Source organism: Belonocnema kinseyi, chromosome 10, assembly GCF_010883055.1.
Source record: "Belonocnema kinseyi isolate 2016_QV_RU_SX_M_011 chromosome 10, B_treatae_v1, whole genome shotgun sequence".
In the NCBI taxonomy this organism is placed as follows: Eukaryota; Metazoa; Arthropoda; class Insecta; order Hymenoptera; family Cynipidae; genus Belonocnema; species Belonocnema kinseyi.
Window position 1 is genome coordinate 80,998,233 of NC_046666.1, and position 18,062 is coordinate 81,016,294.

The 18,062-nt window shown below is 30.7% G+C and overlaps 1 protein-coding gene across 17 annotated transcripts in view; it reads left to right on the forward strand.

The window, feature by feature from the left end:
• LOC117181817 (rap guanine nucleotide exchange factor 6-like) overlaps nt 1-18,062 on the forward strand; it is a 493,078-nt gene that overhangs the window by 349,741 nt on the left and 125,275 nt on the right. For 3 of the 17 annotated variants that reach the window (XM_033374788.1, XM_033374791.1, XM_033374806.1), the window contains exon 1: nt 3,551-3,729. The exons of the other annotated variants lie outside the window; for them this stretch is intronic. The gene's annotated coding sequence lies outside the window, so the exon portion shown is untranslated. Of the gene's footprint in view, nt 1-3,550; nt 3,730-18,062 lie in introns of those variants that run through there. 17 annotated transcript variants of the gene reach the window in all.

Here is an 18,062-nt window from a genome sequence, read left to right on the forward strand (position 1 = left end):
TTTTCCCCTAGATTCTCCGAATGAACCTTCGTGGTTCAAATTTGTTGCAACTCTATTGAACACCGATTTCAGTGTACATTGGAGGATCGGCGATTTTCTGTGAGACAAGGTACTAGGCATGTTATTGCGGAGTTGATGCAATGAGGGGGGAGGTCCGCCACCTTTTGATGTCCCGCGACGAACATGGCAGCGCCCACGTGTTTATATTTTCATGCACAGTTTGTCGGCAATAATGCTCGTGCGCATAATCAAATGGCACATCGTAAGATGGCGGCTCTCCCAGCTCATGGAATTCTCCCCCCTCCCGTGGATTCAACCCCGCTCGCAAGTTAGGATGGCATGCCTAGTCCCGTGTTTCCTATGTCCATGGATATAATTTATAGATTGGATGTTATTTTTAAAATTAATTTAAATTTAGAAAAGGATACCTCAAGATACGACAAAGTTTGGGATGGAATTATCAAACGAATACATTTATTCCTTGTTCTCAATAATAAAGTCTGATAACTTTTTATATTAATTTTACATGATTTTATTTTCAGGTATTATGTGAATTTTTATTGATAAAAGTTTCTGTTGTTCATGCCAGTCGTTTTCCTATAAATAATACCTGATCAGGAAGTCTAAATTGGATTCGAAATATGTTGGTCCCTAAAGTAACATAAAAAGATGGAGAAACAATAATGAAAGTGCGTAAGATTGGTTTGGGTTGACTCATTCCTAATTCTTCCTTTTTCTTTTGTTATATATTTTTCTCTAATGGGCCGGAAAGCTGGTAGTTGGTAATCTAATTTTAATTTCCGAGCTTGTTTTTGTTGTGATTTTGGTACATAAGAAAGAAGATTTCATTGCGATCTTAAGAGAATTTTAAATTGATGAAACACTATTCGTTCTAATTTGCGGGGATGTCTATGAATATCGATAAGTTTTTTTTTTAATCGTGGCATAAATTTTACCTCAAATTATCGAAAGATATATATGTTTTCTTTAAATATTTTTTAAAGGATGTTTTAAAATTAGCAATTTTTAGAATTGTCTGAAATTTGTATTAATATTTTTCTTACGTGGAAAATTCCGCAGGTAAATTAGTTTTTAATGATTTCACCTATTCGTTTTTTTTCGATTCGATGCGAACGTAGGGAATTTTTTAATCAACGAAAAGAGCCTCGATGCATTAAAATCGTTTAAATTTCACATATTTAGTGAAAATAAATATGAAAAAATAACTGCAAAAAATGCATATATATGTTTAAATTTTTTCGTTAATAACATTTTATTTTTCAAATAATACTATTATTAATAATATGTTGAGGACTGAAAATATAAAAGAATATTATTTCTAAAACCAGTCCATTCTTTCTTATTATACAATATACGTAAAACCTTACATTTTTTCAATTGAAAATATTCAAAATTGAATATTTCAAAGTCAATGCCTCTTTCGGATAAAAAAATTTGTATGTGAAGAGGGATTCACAGAAAATCCTTGGTGTTGAATTTATTGCATCTCATTTTGAACAAGGACAATTTTCATTGTGCCTCCATTTGTTTTCATGTATAAAACAAAAACGTTGCAACTCAAAACTACATCTAATTCGGTGTACTTTCTAGAATCGGCCTTTGACAGTGTTAACAATCCAATGTACGTATAATAATGTTAGTTATAATTGTAAATAAATTTTTAATTTATATTTCCAAAATCTTTAATTAGATAAGAATCAATGTTTTACACTATTGGAATTCGGAATACAAATTGGAAACTACAACGTTGATTTATGATTAACGAAGAGTATACAGTATTAGAGTTCAAATATGTTTGTCAAGAACAAACATTCATTTCCCCGTAGTGTCGTATCACATAAGTGAATCTACAATGCGGAATATAACATTATATACGAGGTTTTTGATAAGAGGGAGGATTTTGAAGTGATATAGGAAATTTATCCCGTTTCCGTCTTTCTTTAAGTTTTTTAATGTTGATAAAAATAGGAAGAAAAGGAATCACGTTCGCTTTCTTTCTCATACCTCAGCACGTAATATTGAAAGGCAATTTACGAAACAATTAGCCACAGAGCGTATGCACATTTCTCGGACAGCAAATTTTTTCAAGATACATATTCACAAACGAATGTTTTATTTCTGACTAGAAGTTGATATATTATCTACTGAAAATATTGACAATTATGTTCAAGCCAAATTTTGGTATATCATTATGCGCACTATCAAATGTTTGGTGGGAGTCGTAAAATATTTATTGCAATTTTTAATTCCTGATCGCTTTTTCAGCTATTGCTTGGTACAGTTTTCAAGTGGTGTAATAAACTTTATCAAATCTTCTTTTGCTCCTTATTCGTTATTATATATGTCACGCAAAAATCTGCTTATATACAGTATAATATAAATCAAGGGTGAATGAACTATGAACGTAATATAAAAGTGAAGATGAATGGTTGGTTTGCGTGAACAGATAATAGACACGTTCGTATTTTGTCCTTGCATATTAATATTTAAGCACTTATTTCAACGTTTACTTTTTGGATTTTGTTTTTGTTGAAAAAAACATTGAAAAAAAGTAGTAATTCTCTTATAGGACAAAAATTTGACTCCAATTTTTAAGAAAGGACGAAACTCGATATGTGTTTTCCTTGTGACCAAAACAATAAAATTTCTGGATAGGTTAATGTTCAGAATTACGTTCGTTACTTTTTTTATTTGTTAATTCATTATTTTTTTAAATACTGATACAAATTGTATCCGTGGTTTTCTTTTTTTTTTTTAATAGTTGACACCCCGCTGCTGAAACTTTTATCAGATCACAAAGAACACATAAACCAGTTTAACGCTTCTTGATAATTTGATCAAGAAAGAAAAAAAAAAGTATCTGCTTTATATAGGTGACTAGGGAACCAAACCTTTACGATCGGAAACCAGTATTATGGGGCTTAATGTCTCTCTGCTTTTTATATTTTCAGAAAATATTATAAGAAAACGTAATTTCGAACCAAATTTTGTAGAAAAATTTACATTAAATGCAGTATTTATTTCAGCAAGTTTACTTCCTAAAATATATAGCAAAATTCTTTTCATTAAAAAATTATATTCTTTGTTAATAATAATTATTTGTTATGAAGAGAACCTCTCGTTTCACTGGCCAATTCTTAGATAAGTGAACAATGTTCTAACGAAACCATGAAAACCGTGGCTTGAAACCATCCCTTAAAGAAACTGATAAATAATTACAAACTATATATACAAACAGCCAATAAAAAAAACATGCATAATGTTTTGTATTCCTTCGTTTTTAAGTGTTTTTCTTTGGGCGAACTTTTCTTTCTGAGTGCTTCTTGGTGTTTCAGTTTCTTCTTCCCGGATAATTGAGGGGTGAATTTTCCCCCTGAGAATCGCGATTCGATCCCCGGCTTTCCCGCCTGGGGAGCATAGTAACTCCATAAACCACCAGAGAGCGCGATTGCCGTTACGGTGCACCGTTTTACGTGAACTCGGCTTCCAAAGTCAGTACACTTTCAGACAGTGAGGTGCGAGTTTAGGGGTGTGTTTTGATTAAAATATCTCGTTATTTTGGATATAAATCGCTTGTATCCTCGCTCGTGATATTTTCAAAATCGAAGTGAATCTCAGTGTAACATTCAACTTTTTTCCATTTCTGGTGATTTAGGTCTCTGTGGATTACAAGTTTTTCGACCATTTAAAAAATATTCCGAAGAATAGGTGCGTAGTAAAAAATATACAAAGTTTTATACCGAGAGTCCTGTGAACTAAAAAGTGACGAAATTAAAAAGATTAGTAACTTGTATTATGTTTCTGAAGATTATTTTAGAATTATTTTCTAAGCTACTTTTTAATATATTTTTACAAGACACAAAATTATATACTAAAACATTTTTATTATTAAAAAGGGCATGTCTACTCTTACCGAAATTTCTGTGCGAATAGCTTTATTTTTTGGTACAAATTTCAGCGTGAAAGGGAAGGTCCACTATTTGTACAGAAATTTCCGTACGAATATCCGGATGTAGACACTTTATATTTAAAAAAAAGAACAAAGGTTGAACTTAAAATTTAAAAAAATGCGATAAACTTCGAACCTAATTTTAACAATGAATCGCTAACATTTTTTTCTATGCGTGTAATAAGATTTTGGTCTATAGAAATAACAGGTACGATATTGTTTAAAAAGTCATTCTTTCAATTCTACGGCGGAATTTACCGTACACCTAACCCATTTCCACCTTGTATGAATTACGGAAATGTCCGTAATACTAGCATCGCCCTATACCTACTAATGAGGGAAAGGATATTAATGTGTAACCGGCAGATGCTTTACGACTTTACGCCGTGGAGAGAAGGCTCATTTAAATAAATTCGAAAGATCAATAAATCAAAATACTCAGCATTACTTGATTGTTTCCTTCACTGATCAAAAACCAACATCAACCAATATTCTAATCTTCATCAGCTTTCCTTCAAATATTGAATTTGAAACTATAACAGGTGTTAAAACACATTTATGTAATATCTTTCCTTCCGGGAAGGAAAAAATTTAATTTGAAAAGTAGATTTCAGTCTTACTATTTTAAGTCTTAAGACATCGAACTCTGCACCATAGTTATCATAATTGGTTCGCTTGCTCAAGTTACGACCCACTCTCCTACATTCCATTTTTGTTGTCATTTCTGATTAAAACGTAAAATAATCGCAATAATTACGTTAGTTTCTTCTTTTTCCTGAAGACTTTTTTAATTCACTGTCAATCTTTTAAAAATAAAAAAATTAATGATCTGAAATTTGTAAATATTTTTATACTCGAATGGTGTAAATATGGTCCAAGAGATATAAATCGAGTGGACAATCTCATTGACACCGAGCTTTCTGAAAGGTTGTCGATATATTGATAGGCAGTCTCTTCGACGTCCTATTAGTGGACGTGGATGATAACGTTCTGTGCTTGACAAATTATAGACCCGCGGCAAATGATGCTAGCAGTTTTTAAAAGACGGACAAATAAAATAGAGATCAGAAAATGCCCTTACAATAATCAGAAAACAAATTTTTATGTTTTATATCCAAATATCAAATTTTTCCTATTTTTATTTAAAGTTGTCTTTAGACGCATGAAAATAAGTTTGCGATTATTATTCTTCTACTTAGAAATTTCTACATTCTTAAAGTTTAAATGTTTACAATTTAGAATTTATTAATCATTAATGACGTTTTATCTCCGAATCAATGAAAAATGACTAAAATGTTGGTGGATTTTCATTGTATTGTTTGGAGTCTTAGAAAAAAATTATTTTTACTGATACATTGATTCAGATTTAAGTATAAATAATTGTCAAGAATAATACATTTGAAACGTTTAAATTTGATTCTGAAAATATTTGATTCCATTTATTAAATATTCTATTCTGAAGTTATTTTATTCCATTTATTAAATATTCTATTCTGAAATTATTTTTGAAATAAAGATGTAGTTACAATTTTTATTATTTGGTTGCAAATTCAACAGTTTATTAAAAACTCAAACGTTTTAGTTAAGGATTCAACAATTTTGTTGAAAAATCGTCTTCTTTGGTTGAATTCAACCGCTTTTTATTTAAAATAAAAAATAAATTTGGTATTGAAATATTTACATATTACATTATTCGTTGAAAATTCCTTTTTTTTATTATTGATGTAAGTTTTTTGACCAGGGAAATTAATTAATAGTTTAAGATGTTAATTTTGTTTATCTACTTGGTCATAATCAATATTATTAAAAATATTGATTAATTTTTTAAGATTGCGAAAAAAACGCTCTCTAGCTCCGCTGGGATATGAGCCCAGGTCCTTCAGATTGCCGGTCTGATGCTAATAATATTGATTATGACTATGTAGACAAACAAAATTAACATCTTAAACTATTCTTTTTTTTGTTTGTTAAAAATTGAACTACTTGGTTAAAAGTTGAACTTCTTGATTAAAAAATCCTTTTTTTGTTAAAGATTCATAATTTTATTTTAAAAATTCATCTCTTTGGTTGAAAATTCTTTCTTTAAATTTCCAGTTCAAGATTTATCATTTTACGTTTTTAAAATTTTTTCAGTTCATATTTTTAAATTTCCTTTTAGAATATAATTTTAGGTTGAAATTCATTTCTCTGTTTGAAAGTTTAACTATTATGATAAAAATTGATCGTTTTTAATGCAAAACTCCAGTTTCTTGGATGAAAGTTGATGCACTTTGTTGAAGAAATTTTATTTTCTGAAGATTCATCGTCCGTTTTAGTAAAAAATGATTATCTTGGTGGAAAATACATTCGAAAGCTTTTCAATCACCTCCATATAAGTTTCTTATATATTTTTGATAAAATAATTATAGAAAGCAACCAGTATTGTGACTTTTAGAATTGAATAGAAAATGGTTAGACTAGTTTAAATTACTTTTCAATTCTGGATTTGGAAAGTCGTTTAAATAGCACTGGTTTGCCAAGCATGGAGTTTCCTTTCGAATCACGAAAGCACATAGCATACCCATCGTATCTAATATATGTGAAACCTATCCATATGTTAGGCACGACTGAAACCAAGCAGATGATTTTCACTTGATTTCTGGCTTCCTATTTCCGTTTGTCTAATCAATTCGATCATTCCTATTTGAAATTCGAATTGTGAGGTGACATTGGACTTATATTGTGTCATGATACAATGGAAGTCCCACGGGCCTGCATGCAACGCCTCTGCTAGCAGCTAGCATAATCTTTTAATCTCACATGCCTTAGTCGACCTTGCTCTATCGTTGAAAAAGAACAAACTTCCTAAACAGAGCGCGAATTTTTAATTGCAATTAATACTGGGAACTAAAAATTTGTACTTAAAAAAAGCGTTAATTAGAATACTGAATTACAGCAATTTCCTTATGTTAATTACATTCGTTTGATGAAGACGCTTTGTCATTAAATTAATTGAAGGTTTGAAGGAATTCTATAATAAAAATCAATTCAAAACTTATATCATTTAACCGTTTTAACTTGAAAACGTTAAAAACTATCAGATAAAAAATGTTTGGAAGCATATATTTCTCTGATATCCGATTTTATGAAATTTGTTACATAAGAACGTTTAGTCAAAAATGCTGTTTCTTATAATATTTTGCAAAACTTAATTCATATATAAATTGGCTGCAGCTATACGTGTACCGAAATTTCGGTATGAAAAGCTGTATTTTTTCGATACACACTGCAATATAAATTCGGCATTTTTTAAATTGAAACATGCAGACATTCAAATGTTTTGAATTCTGCAAATCCTTTCATGTTCAAATTCAAGTATAAATGCTTGCAGGATAATTTCACTTTCAAATCTTTAAAATAGTGTAGGAAAATTAAAAGTTTGAAACCTTCCAAATTGTATGATTTACTATTGAAATCCATTTCATGAAAAAATTTTGAATTAAACGCGTTCAAAATGTAATATTTCAAATTAAAATTATTTGACATTAAACCATTTAGAATTGGAAATAAATTTAAATCATTTCAGGAAGAAGCAATTTAAAACTTACAAATCAGTGTTCACAATTCAATACTTATTATGTACCATTTATAATTTATACCCTGCAAAACGAAATTTGACATAAAGTTTTTAAAATTCTACAAATTCTAGATTAAAACGTTTGAAAGCGAATAATTTACTATCAGATGTCTTTAAAATTCTAAATTTCAAATTCTAGACATATAAATTTAACAATTTTTAATCTAGGGCACTCAAAATAAAAAAATATCGCCAAAAATACTGAGAGTTACAATTTTTCGATAATGAAAATATTTATTAGAAATTTATCTAGTTACTACTACTAAAATATAATATAGGGAATAAATTTGCAAATGTTATAAATATGAGTAAGAAAGAAGAATTGTTAACAAAAAGTATAGACAGTGCCCTATTGCTTGCACTTTGATGTAAATATAAAAAACCTTGCTTTTTTTACTTCTGTTTTATACTGAAGTCGTAATAACAGTAATAGAGCATAATTTAGCGAACAAATCACTGATACTTTATGTTTCTTTACCATTGAAAAACCTCGATTTTTTGTTGTGGCGTAATAGAAGTTTCTCATCGATCAACCAGAGAAGATAGTAATTTTATTTCATTTTGTAATAGTAATCACACTTTTTCGTGTGCAACCTGGAAGTGGCGCCAATGTACAGCTGCAATGCATGCATGCCGAGTGCACTTACAATGAACACGAGTTCTGACCCTTGACCCAGTGGACCTCCTTGACTCACGAGTTCCTCCCGAAGTTCAAATTCAAACCTTGCCCAAACCATATTAACGACATTTGTAATATGTTTCTTCTTTTTTTTTTACAAGCGTTTTTTATATTTTATTATTTTTACCCTTCAACAGATGAAACGGAAGTTTCTACTAATTTTCTTTCAGTCGTAACTTTTTAATTTGCATTCAATTTAAAAAAAATGAAATAACAAGAATTTAATTTGTTGTTGTGTAAGTTTTCAAATTTAACAAAACATTATGCAACTTTATATTGTTTATCTGTAAATAAGCATTTTTCTATTTCTTTTGTTTTTTGGTTTCGTCTCTGATCTCAAACAAAACTGTAAGAGTGTAAGGTGGTGGTCGCTGATTTTGTGCTATTGAAAGTAATTTCATTTCCATTTAAAGCAGTTATGAAGTAATTGAAATTAAATTGCAATTGCAATTTATTTAAATTCAGAGCTTTGGATTTACGATATATATTTGTAAAACATTCAATTGTTTATTTTTCAATTTGAATATGTTTCGAAGTTCGAAAGTGGAACTTTAATACCTATTTGAATGATAAAATAATATTTTATGTTTTACGCAAATGCTTTAACATTTTTTTACTTAATTTAAAGCTTAGAGGAGTTTGGGTTTGTTTCAAATTTTCAAATATTGGATGTTACTTAATTTGAAAGCTTTAGTTTATAATTGGTTTGCAATTTTACAATTCGAAAAATTGTAGTACGAAATACAAGTCCTTTGTTTATTTTTTCTCCAATTAATGTCAAAAATTATTGTTCAAATTGATGAAAATATTAGAGTCGCAATTAGGTCATATTAGGTCTAAAAAATCGCTGGCTCCGATTCTTGGAAATGGTATTTTAATTTTTCATATTGAGTTCTTCCATACCGGCCTTAAAAAGGCAAGTTAAACCTGAATGTTTATAGGGATTCTTACTGGTAATGGACCTATATATATATAGATTATAGAGCTCAGTTATACACTAGTGACTAGATTCTGAAGACTTCATTTTAATATCCAGGTATTTTCACGCGCTTCTGCTTGATAGTTTCCTTCATTCTTCCATCTGCTTCTGCTCCTTTTCCGGTTCTCATTTTCATGTTTTTTTTCTTAAAGCATCAACGACTATCTGCAGAAAAACGAATACCTGCACGGGTAATATTCACATCGGGCATCAAGCGTGGCGAATCTTTTTTTTTCAACTTCCGGTCGTGTTGTTGATCATCTCTCGAGTATAGTGGTTTTTTTTACCCTTATCCATACAATCGTATCATCTCATCTGAGTTATTAGAATAGCTGAAGTTTCAATAGTAAATCCTGCTTTTTTATTTGTAATAAAATCTATGTTCTGAAATAAAATAAAATAAAATTTGTCATTACCAATGTCCTGACGCGCATATTCTCTAGATTATAATTGTACTAATGTCAATTTTATCTAATTTCATTTGATCGAATAACAGCTTGCCCTCATTTCTATTTTTACGAATTGCCGTTCGACCTCATTTTTATTTTTCCTAATTACCATTCATAATTTTTATTTTTACGATTTACCATTTATGATACTTTTTATATTACCAAATTGAAATTTGGTGCCATTTTCATTCTTCGGAATATATCAAGATTGACATCCTTCAATAAAGAAAGGCCCTATCTACGTTCACGGAAATTTAAAGATTTTCGGTGTGCCCAGAAGAGCTTTGAAAAAATTGAATTGTTCAATTTGGTTTACTTCCAAATTTGAATTGTTTAGTTTTAATCATACAATTTTTAACCTCTTTTAGTGCTTCTACTTACACTTTGTAATCTTTGATGCTTCAAATATTACATTATTACATATAAAAACTTCCGACTGACTCCAAAGAGGATAATTTTTTACTTTATTAAATATGAGTTTACAAATTGTAATTAAATTGTGTACAATGGTGCTAATGTAAAAGAAGATAATTTTATGTGTATAAAAATTAATAATATGCATTTTGAAGACTTAAACAAAGTAAAAACAATTAAAAAAATCAATAAACAGACAAAACTCAAATGATGGACCTCTAAATCGATTCTGATCTTCGATTTTTTTTGTTAAAAAATTAGTTGACTAAAAAGGTACAAATTGTGTATATTGATTCACCCAAACATATATCTATTACTTTCAAATTGTTCAGCTTTTAAAGTTTCTTATATTATTATTTTTCAGTTTGGTATACTTAAATTTGAAATTATTTATAATTTTATAAAATAATCGAGTCTTGAAAGTTTGATTGATGAATAATTTTTTTATTGGTTTTAATTTTATTATTTTTAGATTTAAACAGTTAGTCATTGTCGAACACTCCAAAATTAAAATTGTTCAATTTTGCGCGATTAATATTCATACTCCATGTTTTTAAGATCTTACATTAAAATAATTGTTTTCCTCAACATTTGCCCTGAACGAGCTGGAAAAGAAACCAGTCTCACGGAAATTCCGCTACGATAGGTAATTTGTAATTCTAAATTTAAATTCGTACTATATTATCAAAGGTTTACAGTATTATTAAAGCTGTTTAATTTAAAATTTCTTTAAATTTCAAGTATTTATTTTTATAAATTTTTAATACTTATCACTTGTTTTAAAAAACCTTCAGGTTTTTAAATACTTTATTCTGAAAGTATTTCTTTCATTTTATTATATTTTAAATAGTGTAAATTCCTCGTGTAATTTTAAACCAGGAGTCGGGCTAAATGTTATTTTCCTTTTTTTACGAAATAAAATCTGCCAGTCACGTGACTAGAATGTTTGCCGAATCTTTGGAATTGATTTTCATTCGATCCTCTTCAATCCTCTTCCCAGTTTCTTAATTAATCATCTGCTCGAGCAGATGGCACTGACTCTAGTTTCATGCAGGGGAAGTGTCGGCAAGGAGTTTTCTTTTCCCTTTTGGATGTCCGCACGTTTCCACGCTTCATTTTTTTTTTGTCAGAACCAAGGAAAAGGACCAAACCCCCCGTAGGAAAAGATACTTAAAAATTATTAAAATTATATTATTATATAATATTTTGATTTTTATTTCAGTTTGGCCTTAGGATCCAATAAAATGAAGTAAATGTTACACTACGCTTAAAATTTTATAATTATAATAAGAAAATAACATTTGTGTCTCTTTGCACAAATGGAATTTTCTCTTAAATTTAAGGTTAAGTCGATTTTCATTTGCCTCTAAGATTCCTTTTGCAGCAAGCATTATAGATTTGATACAAATTTCATATAATCTACCAGCAAAATAATTGAGTATTTTAACATGACTTCACGGTCATGATAAGGGTGTTTGAAATGTTTGGAAGTTTAGCAGAGTTGGTACATCTTTACATGCGAATACATACAACTTTTTAGGAAAAATATTCTAAACGTAAAAGTATGTTATAAATTAATGCAAAGTAATATTTTTCAACTGTGGAATGGAGTTGCCCAAGGATATTTGAACCTTTTGCAGGTTTAAGTCGTTTAAGACCTTTCAGTTTCACGAAATCAAATTAAATATAAAAAAAATTGAGAATAGTGTACCATATCGATTTGATTAAACATAATTGCGCAAAATCATTCTGCACTTGAAAAATATTACATCAACATTTTTGAAAATTTTGAGTATTTGATTGATCCTTTATAATCTATTTCATTATTGAATTATATTGAATTATATTCTGAAAAATAGGGAGGCAATGATAGAATCTAATGAAATGCATGGAATCCGGAAGGTTTATCACCCCTTTCCTTTCTATTGAATTTGATTTTAATGCTTTTCATTCATAGTTTTTTTTTACTCGGCATAAGGTCAGGGCCCTAGGACCCGTTTTCATTCGCATTTGCTTTGATGTAGCAGCAGATGCATCGTACAATTTCCGTCTATCTTTCTTTTTTCCTCTCAGATCCCCCCCCCCCTCTCACTCGCGCTCTCTCTAAATCTGTCTCTCTCGCCTGACTGCACCTTGCGGAACATCGCTCTGTCCAACGAGCACAAAATTACAGGACAGGATTACAGGATCTTAAAAAAGCAACATTTTTCTTCTTTATTATTTCTTGGACGTAAGACAAAAAATGCAAGCGCTGTTTCGAAAATGATGGATTTGAGGGTCGGTGATTTATAATGCTGAGTAATCGAATCGCGACTTTAGTCCTTATTTCCATAGGAGAATCAAAACAAAAGCGAATTTATTGTTATTGTGACTTATGTTTTATTATTATAATTATATCTATAATTATGGAGATCCTGGGAAATTTCATTGAAACCTGCAAAATTAAAATTAAAAATTAAAGCTCCCTTTCAAATTTACAATTGCCCAATTAAGAATATTGCTAATTTATATAAGCGATTATTTGGCCAAGGTTATTCAGTCCTCCAATTGCTGGTAAAAGCTTGCATTCTACAATTTTAAATCTTCAGTTTCTCATCTCTTCGATAATCTATCATAATTAAATTTGAACCCTGGGTGCCTCTTTATGCACCGTAATTTCCATTGTTCACAAAATGAAGAAGATTGCGAAATAAGAGAAAATTGCAAGATCGGGGATCATCTACGTCTTCTTCGCTCAAAGTGGAGTAGATCCTATTCCTTCTTATTTCATCTTTCTTTCTCCGCTCTATTATTCTTTTTTAGTTCTTCTGTCTTTGTCTCTCTTTTCTCTTAAAACTCACTGAGATTTCCCACCAGCTTCCTGAAGACCTAAAAGGAGAGAGGAAGACACTTTCTCGAGTTGTTCAAAAAGAAGGTTTAGAATTGGGCGTTCTGTCGGCTCGCAAGGACGAATCGATATTTTTTTATCGATCGAAACTCTTCCGGAAGTAGTGTGATTTAGTCATTGTTGCTTCAATGCCCCGTTTACATCGAATTGATTCTCTTTTACATTTTTATTTATACTTAAACCGTTAACCGTAGGGCTTTTTATTTGCACCACTTAACCGAAGGGAGGGGGGGGGGGGTCGATTTGACCCGAAGCTTTAAAAAAATCAAAAAAGTGTTCCTAAAAATATGAAAAAATCCATGGTTGTTGTTTGAACCTTCTACTAAACGGTACAATTTTGCAACATGTGTTTTTTAAAATTATTGTTGATATAATTAACAATAAACAAATAAACTCATAGAAAAAAAGAGTTTTTTCAAAAATTCATAACTGAGAGACAAATGAACGAAATTGAACGCTTCAAAAACGAAATTAGAGGAGAAGAGTATATCTTTCAACGAAAAAATTTTGCTAGAAATTTTAACGGAATTGAAAGCCTTAATTTTCAACATGAACTCATGCATTATTTTAAGTGTGAATGTAGGAGGTTTTGATAGAAATATACACATTGTTCTATGCAAAACCATTTATTTAGTGACAAAAAATGATTTTTTTATCTAAATATGTACACAGAGAACCATGATTTTTTAATTCAAATAATATAAAGTGAAATCGTATGGTAAATACACATTTTATTGTACGTGCTCCTATTATCGTTCTAACTTGATTGAGATGTAATAAATAATCCAATTTTATACTTTGACTTATAAGGCGTAATAAGTGCATTTACCTTACTCTCGCTGATACAGAAAAAAAGAAGAAAATAGTAAATTTACCTCAAGTGTCATCTGTCGAAATACATACGTAAACCGGGGGGGGGGGGTCAAATCGACCCAAACTGCACTTTGACTACACCCTATAGAGTATAGCTGACTAAAAGATACAAGTGGCTGGAAACTATGCGTGAGGCTTCTACCCTAGAGAACAATTTTTTAGATGGGGGTAAGGGCCCATGTTCTTGCTTGTTTCGCAAATGGCACCGACTTGAAATTTCGGCCTGGGTCAAATCGCCCCCCCCCCCCTACGGTTAACGGATTAAAAAAGAAGGAATATTTAAATTTGATTCTTCCTGTTAAATGAGAAAAGATGATAACAACAGTTATTAGAAGTTTCAATTGAAAGTCATATAGGTCTCGGAAAGATGCAGCTTTTACATTTTGACGCTAGAAAAATAGTCCCTCCATTTAAATTCCGCGCCTCTTTTGCTTGTACATCTTTGTGCCACACTTGAATATGAACCCAAGTTTTTAGTCACTGGCACAGTATTTAAAATTTAAGATTTTCGTTTTCAAAATATACACCATTGTTTAAGAAATAATTACCTTGAATATTTGAATGTCTTAAAATTCGAACGCCTCAGACCAAAAATGCAGGCGCCAATCGCCTGACAAATTTATTCCAATCAAAAAGGGGAATTTGAGGTTCCATGAACGATAAATAAGCGCAGAATTAAGACTCCCTTTAATTTTCGAGAGCGACTCGCACTTAATAATATCGCGCGCTGTACGTACCTGTGTACCTGGTGCACACGTCGAATCGTTTCAGTGAACAGTATCTCAACCTATGGAATCAGGACCACCAACCACGCGGGTCAGAAGTCGAAAGGACTCGCGAGAATGCGAGAATTTCTGGTTCGGTGAAGCAAAAACATACTCTGCAGAGTGTAGAGTAGAGTAGACGTCAGACATTTTAGTCTTTTTTATTAGTTTTCCTTTTTTCTTGAAATCTATCTCTGAAAAGGTCTCTCCGTTCTTTTTCCCCACTTTGTAAATATGGGAAGGGTTTGTATTACCTGCAGATTTTAAAAAAAGCAGACACGAAACAAATCTTTTAATTAGGTAGAGTTCGTATTTCAAGTTTAGTCTTGTATTTGTTTTTATTTGTTGACATGCATCAATTTATTTACAAAAAAATTAATTCGCGCCAAAATGACGTCAAAGTTACAGTTTATGTTTAAGTGTCAAACACGTGATCCAACCCTCATAAACTTTATAATGAAAAAATGCAATGCTTAGAGGAGACTTTCACCAAATAAAAACCTGAAAACCCAATTATTCTTACCCCTCCTTTCGTTAAGTAACGAGTTTCTATCTTTTCTCAACTAATTTACGCTGTCGTACTTTTATCCGAGGGGTTTGGGTTTTGGGCGCGTGCAGCCAGTTAATCAGTGGATGAACCTAAACCCAACCGGTCAAACCGAGGGGTGTGTTGACTAAAATTCTTCACAATCTCGCATGTGTGTATGTGCATGTGCTTATGTGTGCATGTGATATGCATGGAAACGTTATTGCTTCGCACACATAGCGTAACCTACCCAACATGCAACCACAGAAATGAAGAGAAGCCTGAAAAGAGTCACGAGGATGTGAGTATGTATGTGGTGTCAACTGTTCATATATACATGCACAAATAAAACAGCAACATGTTTATATGACAAATGAAGGGAGCCATACACGTGAAATTTTAGAAAAAAGCGCGCGCGCCTGCCTATGTGCTGTGACACAGAAGTATCCTCAAAGAAACATCTGCACATTCAAGGTGCTTGTGTTTCTGTGTGCACCCTGGTGTTTATTCTACTCTGGACCAGTCTTTGCTACAATGTGTACTGCGACTTGTCAGTCTGCACTAAATGCTCTTCATTCTATATCTATAATATATGGCACTCTTCATGGCAAACAGACATTTCAATGAGGTCACGTGCCACTAATATTTAAAAAACTGGGAGCAATGGGAAAAAAATTGCAAAGAATAATAGACTGTAGAATTGATGCTATCTTTTAAAAAATGTTGTTAGAGATTTGAGAGGATATATCAAAACTCAACACATGCGTAGTTGTGTATATTATACCTATACAATGCTCCAATAAATATTAAATATACTGAAATTTTCTAAAGTGGTTTGAACAATTTTGGCCAATATTCTGAGAATTTCAAAAATAGAGAATTAGTCTGGTTCCCTGAATTTTCTGCAATTCCCTAAATAGAATGAAAAAAAGAATACTCAAGATCAAGATTGTTACACCTAAAAATATGTTCGTATTAAGTTCAGCAAAATTTGTCTGGATTTAAACAAAAAGTTGGCCTAAATTTAAGAACTAATTATACAAATTTGTGAATTGCATCTTAGTGTAAGATGAATTTTAGAAATTTGGAAACACCCTTTTATCGAACCCGCCAAAAAGCAAAAAATGCAGGTGAATTTATTTATTCACCTAAAGATTTTCTGGGAAATTTTTAACATTTTTAAATTCACAATTCCATGTATTAATTTGAAAGATCTTAAATAGTATGGTGATCCAAAAATGGATCAATTTTTTGCAGTGAGAACAACAATTGACATGTGAAATGATTCTTGCATAGGGGAAACATCTCTACAAGTGGATAATGCAACATACAGTGAATAATCATTAATTCAAAGTGCAAATATACAATACGTAAAATAATTCATTTTGAATTTTATTTATTAACGCGTATCGTGTCGTAACTATTAATTAAATTAAATTTGTTCATAAATTCGTTTTTTAAATTAATCATTATCCACTGTAAGTTGTATTATCCGCTGTATGAAGAAGTTTAGTATCGTTCTATTTTATTACATGGCTGCATGGTTTTAATGATTTAATTTAAATGTTTCCAATTTCATTTGTTCAATTGTAATTTGGAATAATTTAATTTTTAAGCGAAATAATTTTTTAATCTTATAGTTTTGAACATCAGGAAAAAAGTGAAATAATTTTTGGATTGAGAATCTGATCAATTCTTCGATTTAATCTTTTGGGATTTAGAAATGTTTAAAATGTTTATTTTTTTAATTAAGCAATTCTATATATTTATTTTCAATAATTTCATTTCATTTTCATTTCAATAATGCCTAGTTCTAAAAATATATGGTTTTAAGGCAACAAATTAAAAATTGTTTAATTTTTAAAGCTAGAATTTGATATTACAATAAACAATTCTAGGCAACTAAATAAAAAAAATTCAGTTTCGAATTTTTATTTCTGAAACTGAAATGTTAGTTTCAAATAATCAAAATTTTAAGTGATTCTTAATCCAATTTTTTAAGCATCGAAGTTTTATTTATTTATTTTTCAAGGCTGTCCATATTTCTTAGAAATTATACAATTGTTAATATAGGGTTTTTCGAAGAAAGAGAGAGAGTATTTAATTTTTTATTCTTTTAGAATTTATTTAATATTAATATTCAAAAATAAGTTTTTCATAGAATTCATCGGTCATCCGCTAAAAATGTCCTTTCCCGAAGCGATAGATTATATTAGATTTCCTTCAAGAATCCGGACTCTATAAGATCTCATTTCGAATTTATTTAAAGCCAAATTGACGGACCGAACTTTTTCCCCTCTGTTTTTCTCAAACTCCTGAACACCATCAAGATTCGTTGAGATTCCAAGGTAAGAATTTTTCCCAGAGGGAAAGTTTCCTGAAAACTTGAGTAGTTAGGAATGGCTAAAAAAGTAGTCTAAGGGTGGAAAGTTGTAAAGTGAGCGTGTGTTATTGACTCGGAGAATGAGGTTTAAGATAGCAAAGAGCATAGCCAGTTTCAATTCTCAATTCCCATTCTAATGTTTAATATTTAGTGTTCTAGGAATCATACGAGGTGTGTTCAAAAAATAAGGTGACTTTATGGTTTTCTCAAAAAATATTCATTTATTCCTCAATATTTATGTTGTCCTCTTCAAAGTAATCCCCCTCAGATATAATACACTTGTGCCAACGCTTTCTCCAATCATCAAAGCACTTCTGATAATCATTCTGTTGTATAGCCTTGAGTTCTTTCAGCGATGCAGTTTTTATCTCCTCAATCGTTGAAAATCGATGTCCTTTCATGGTCTTTCTCTTCAGTTTCGGGAAAAGAAAAAAGTCACTGGGGCCAAATCCGGTGAATATGGAGGCTGAGGCATGACTGTGGTGCTGTTTTTGGTCAGAAAATCTTTCACAAGCAACGATG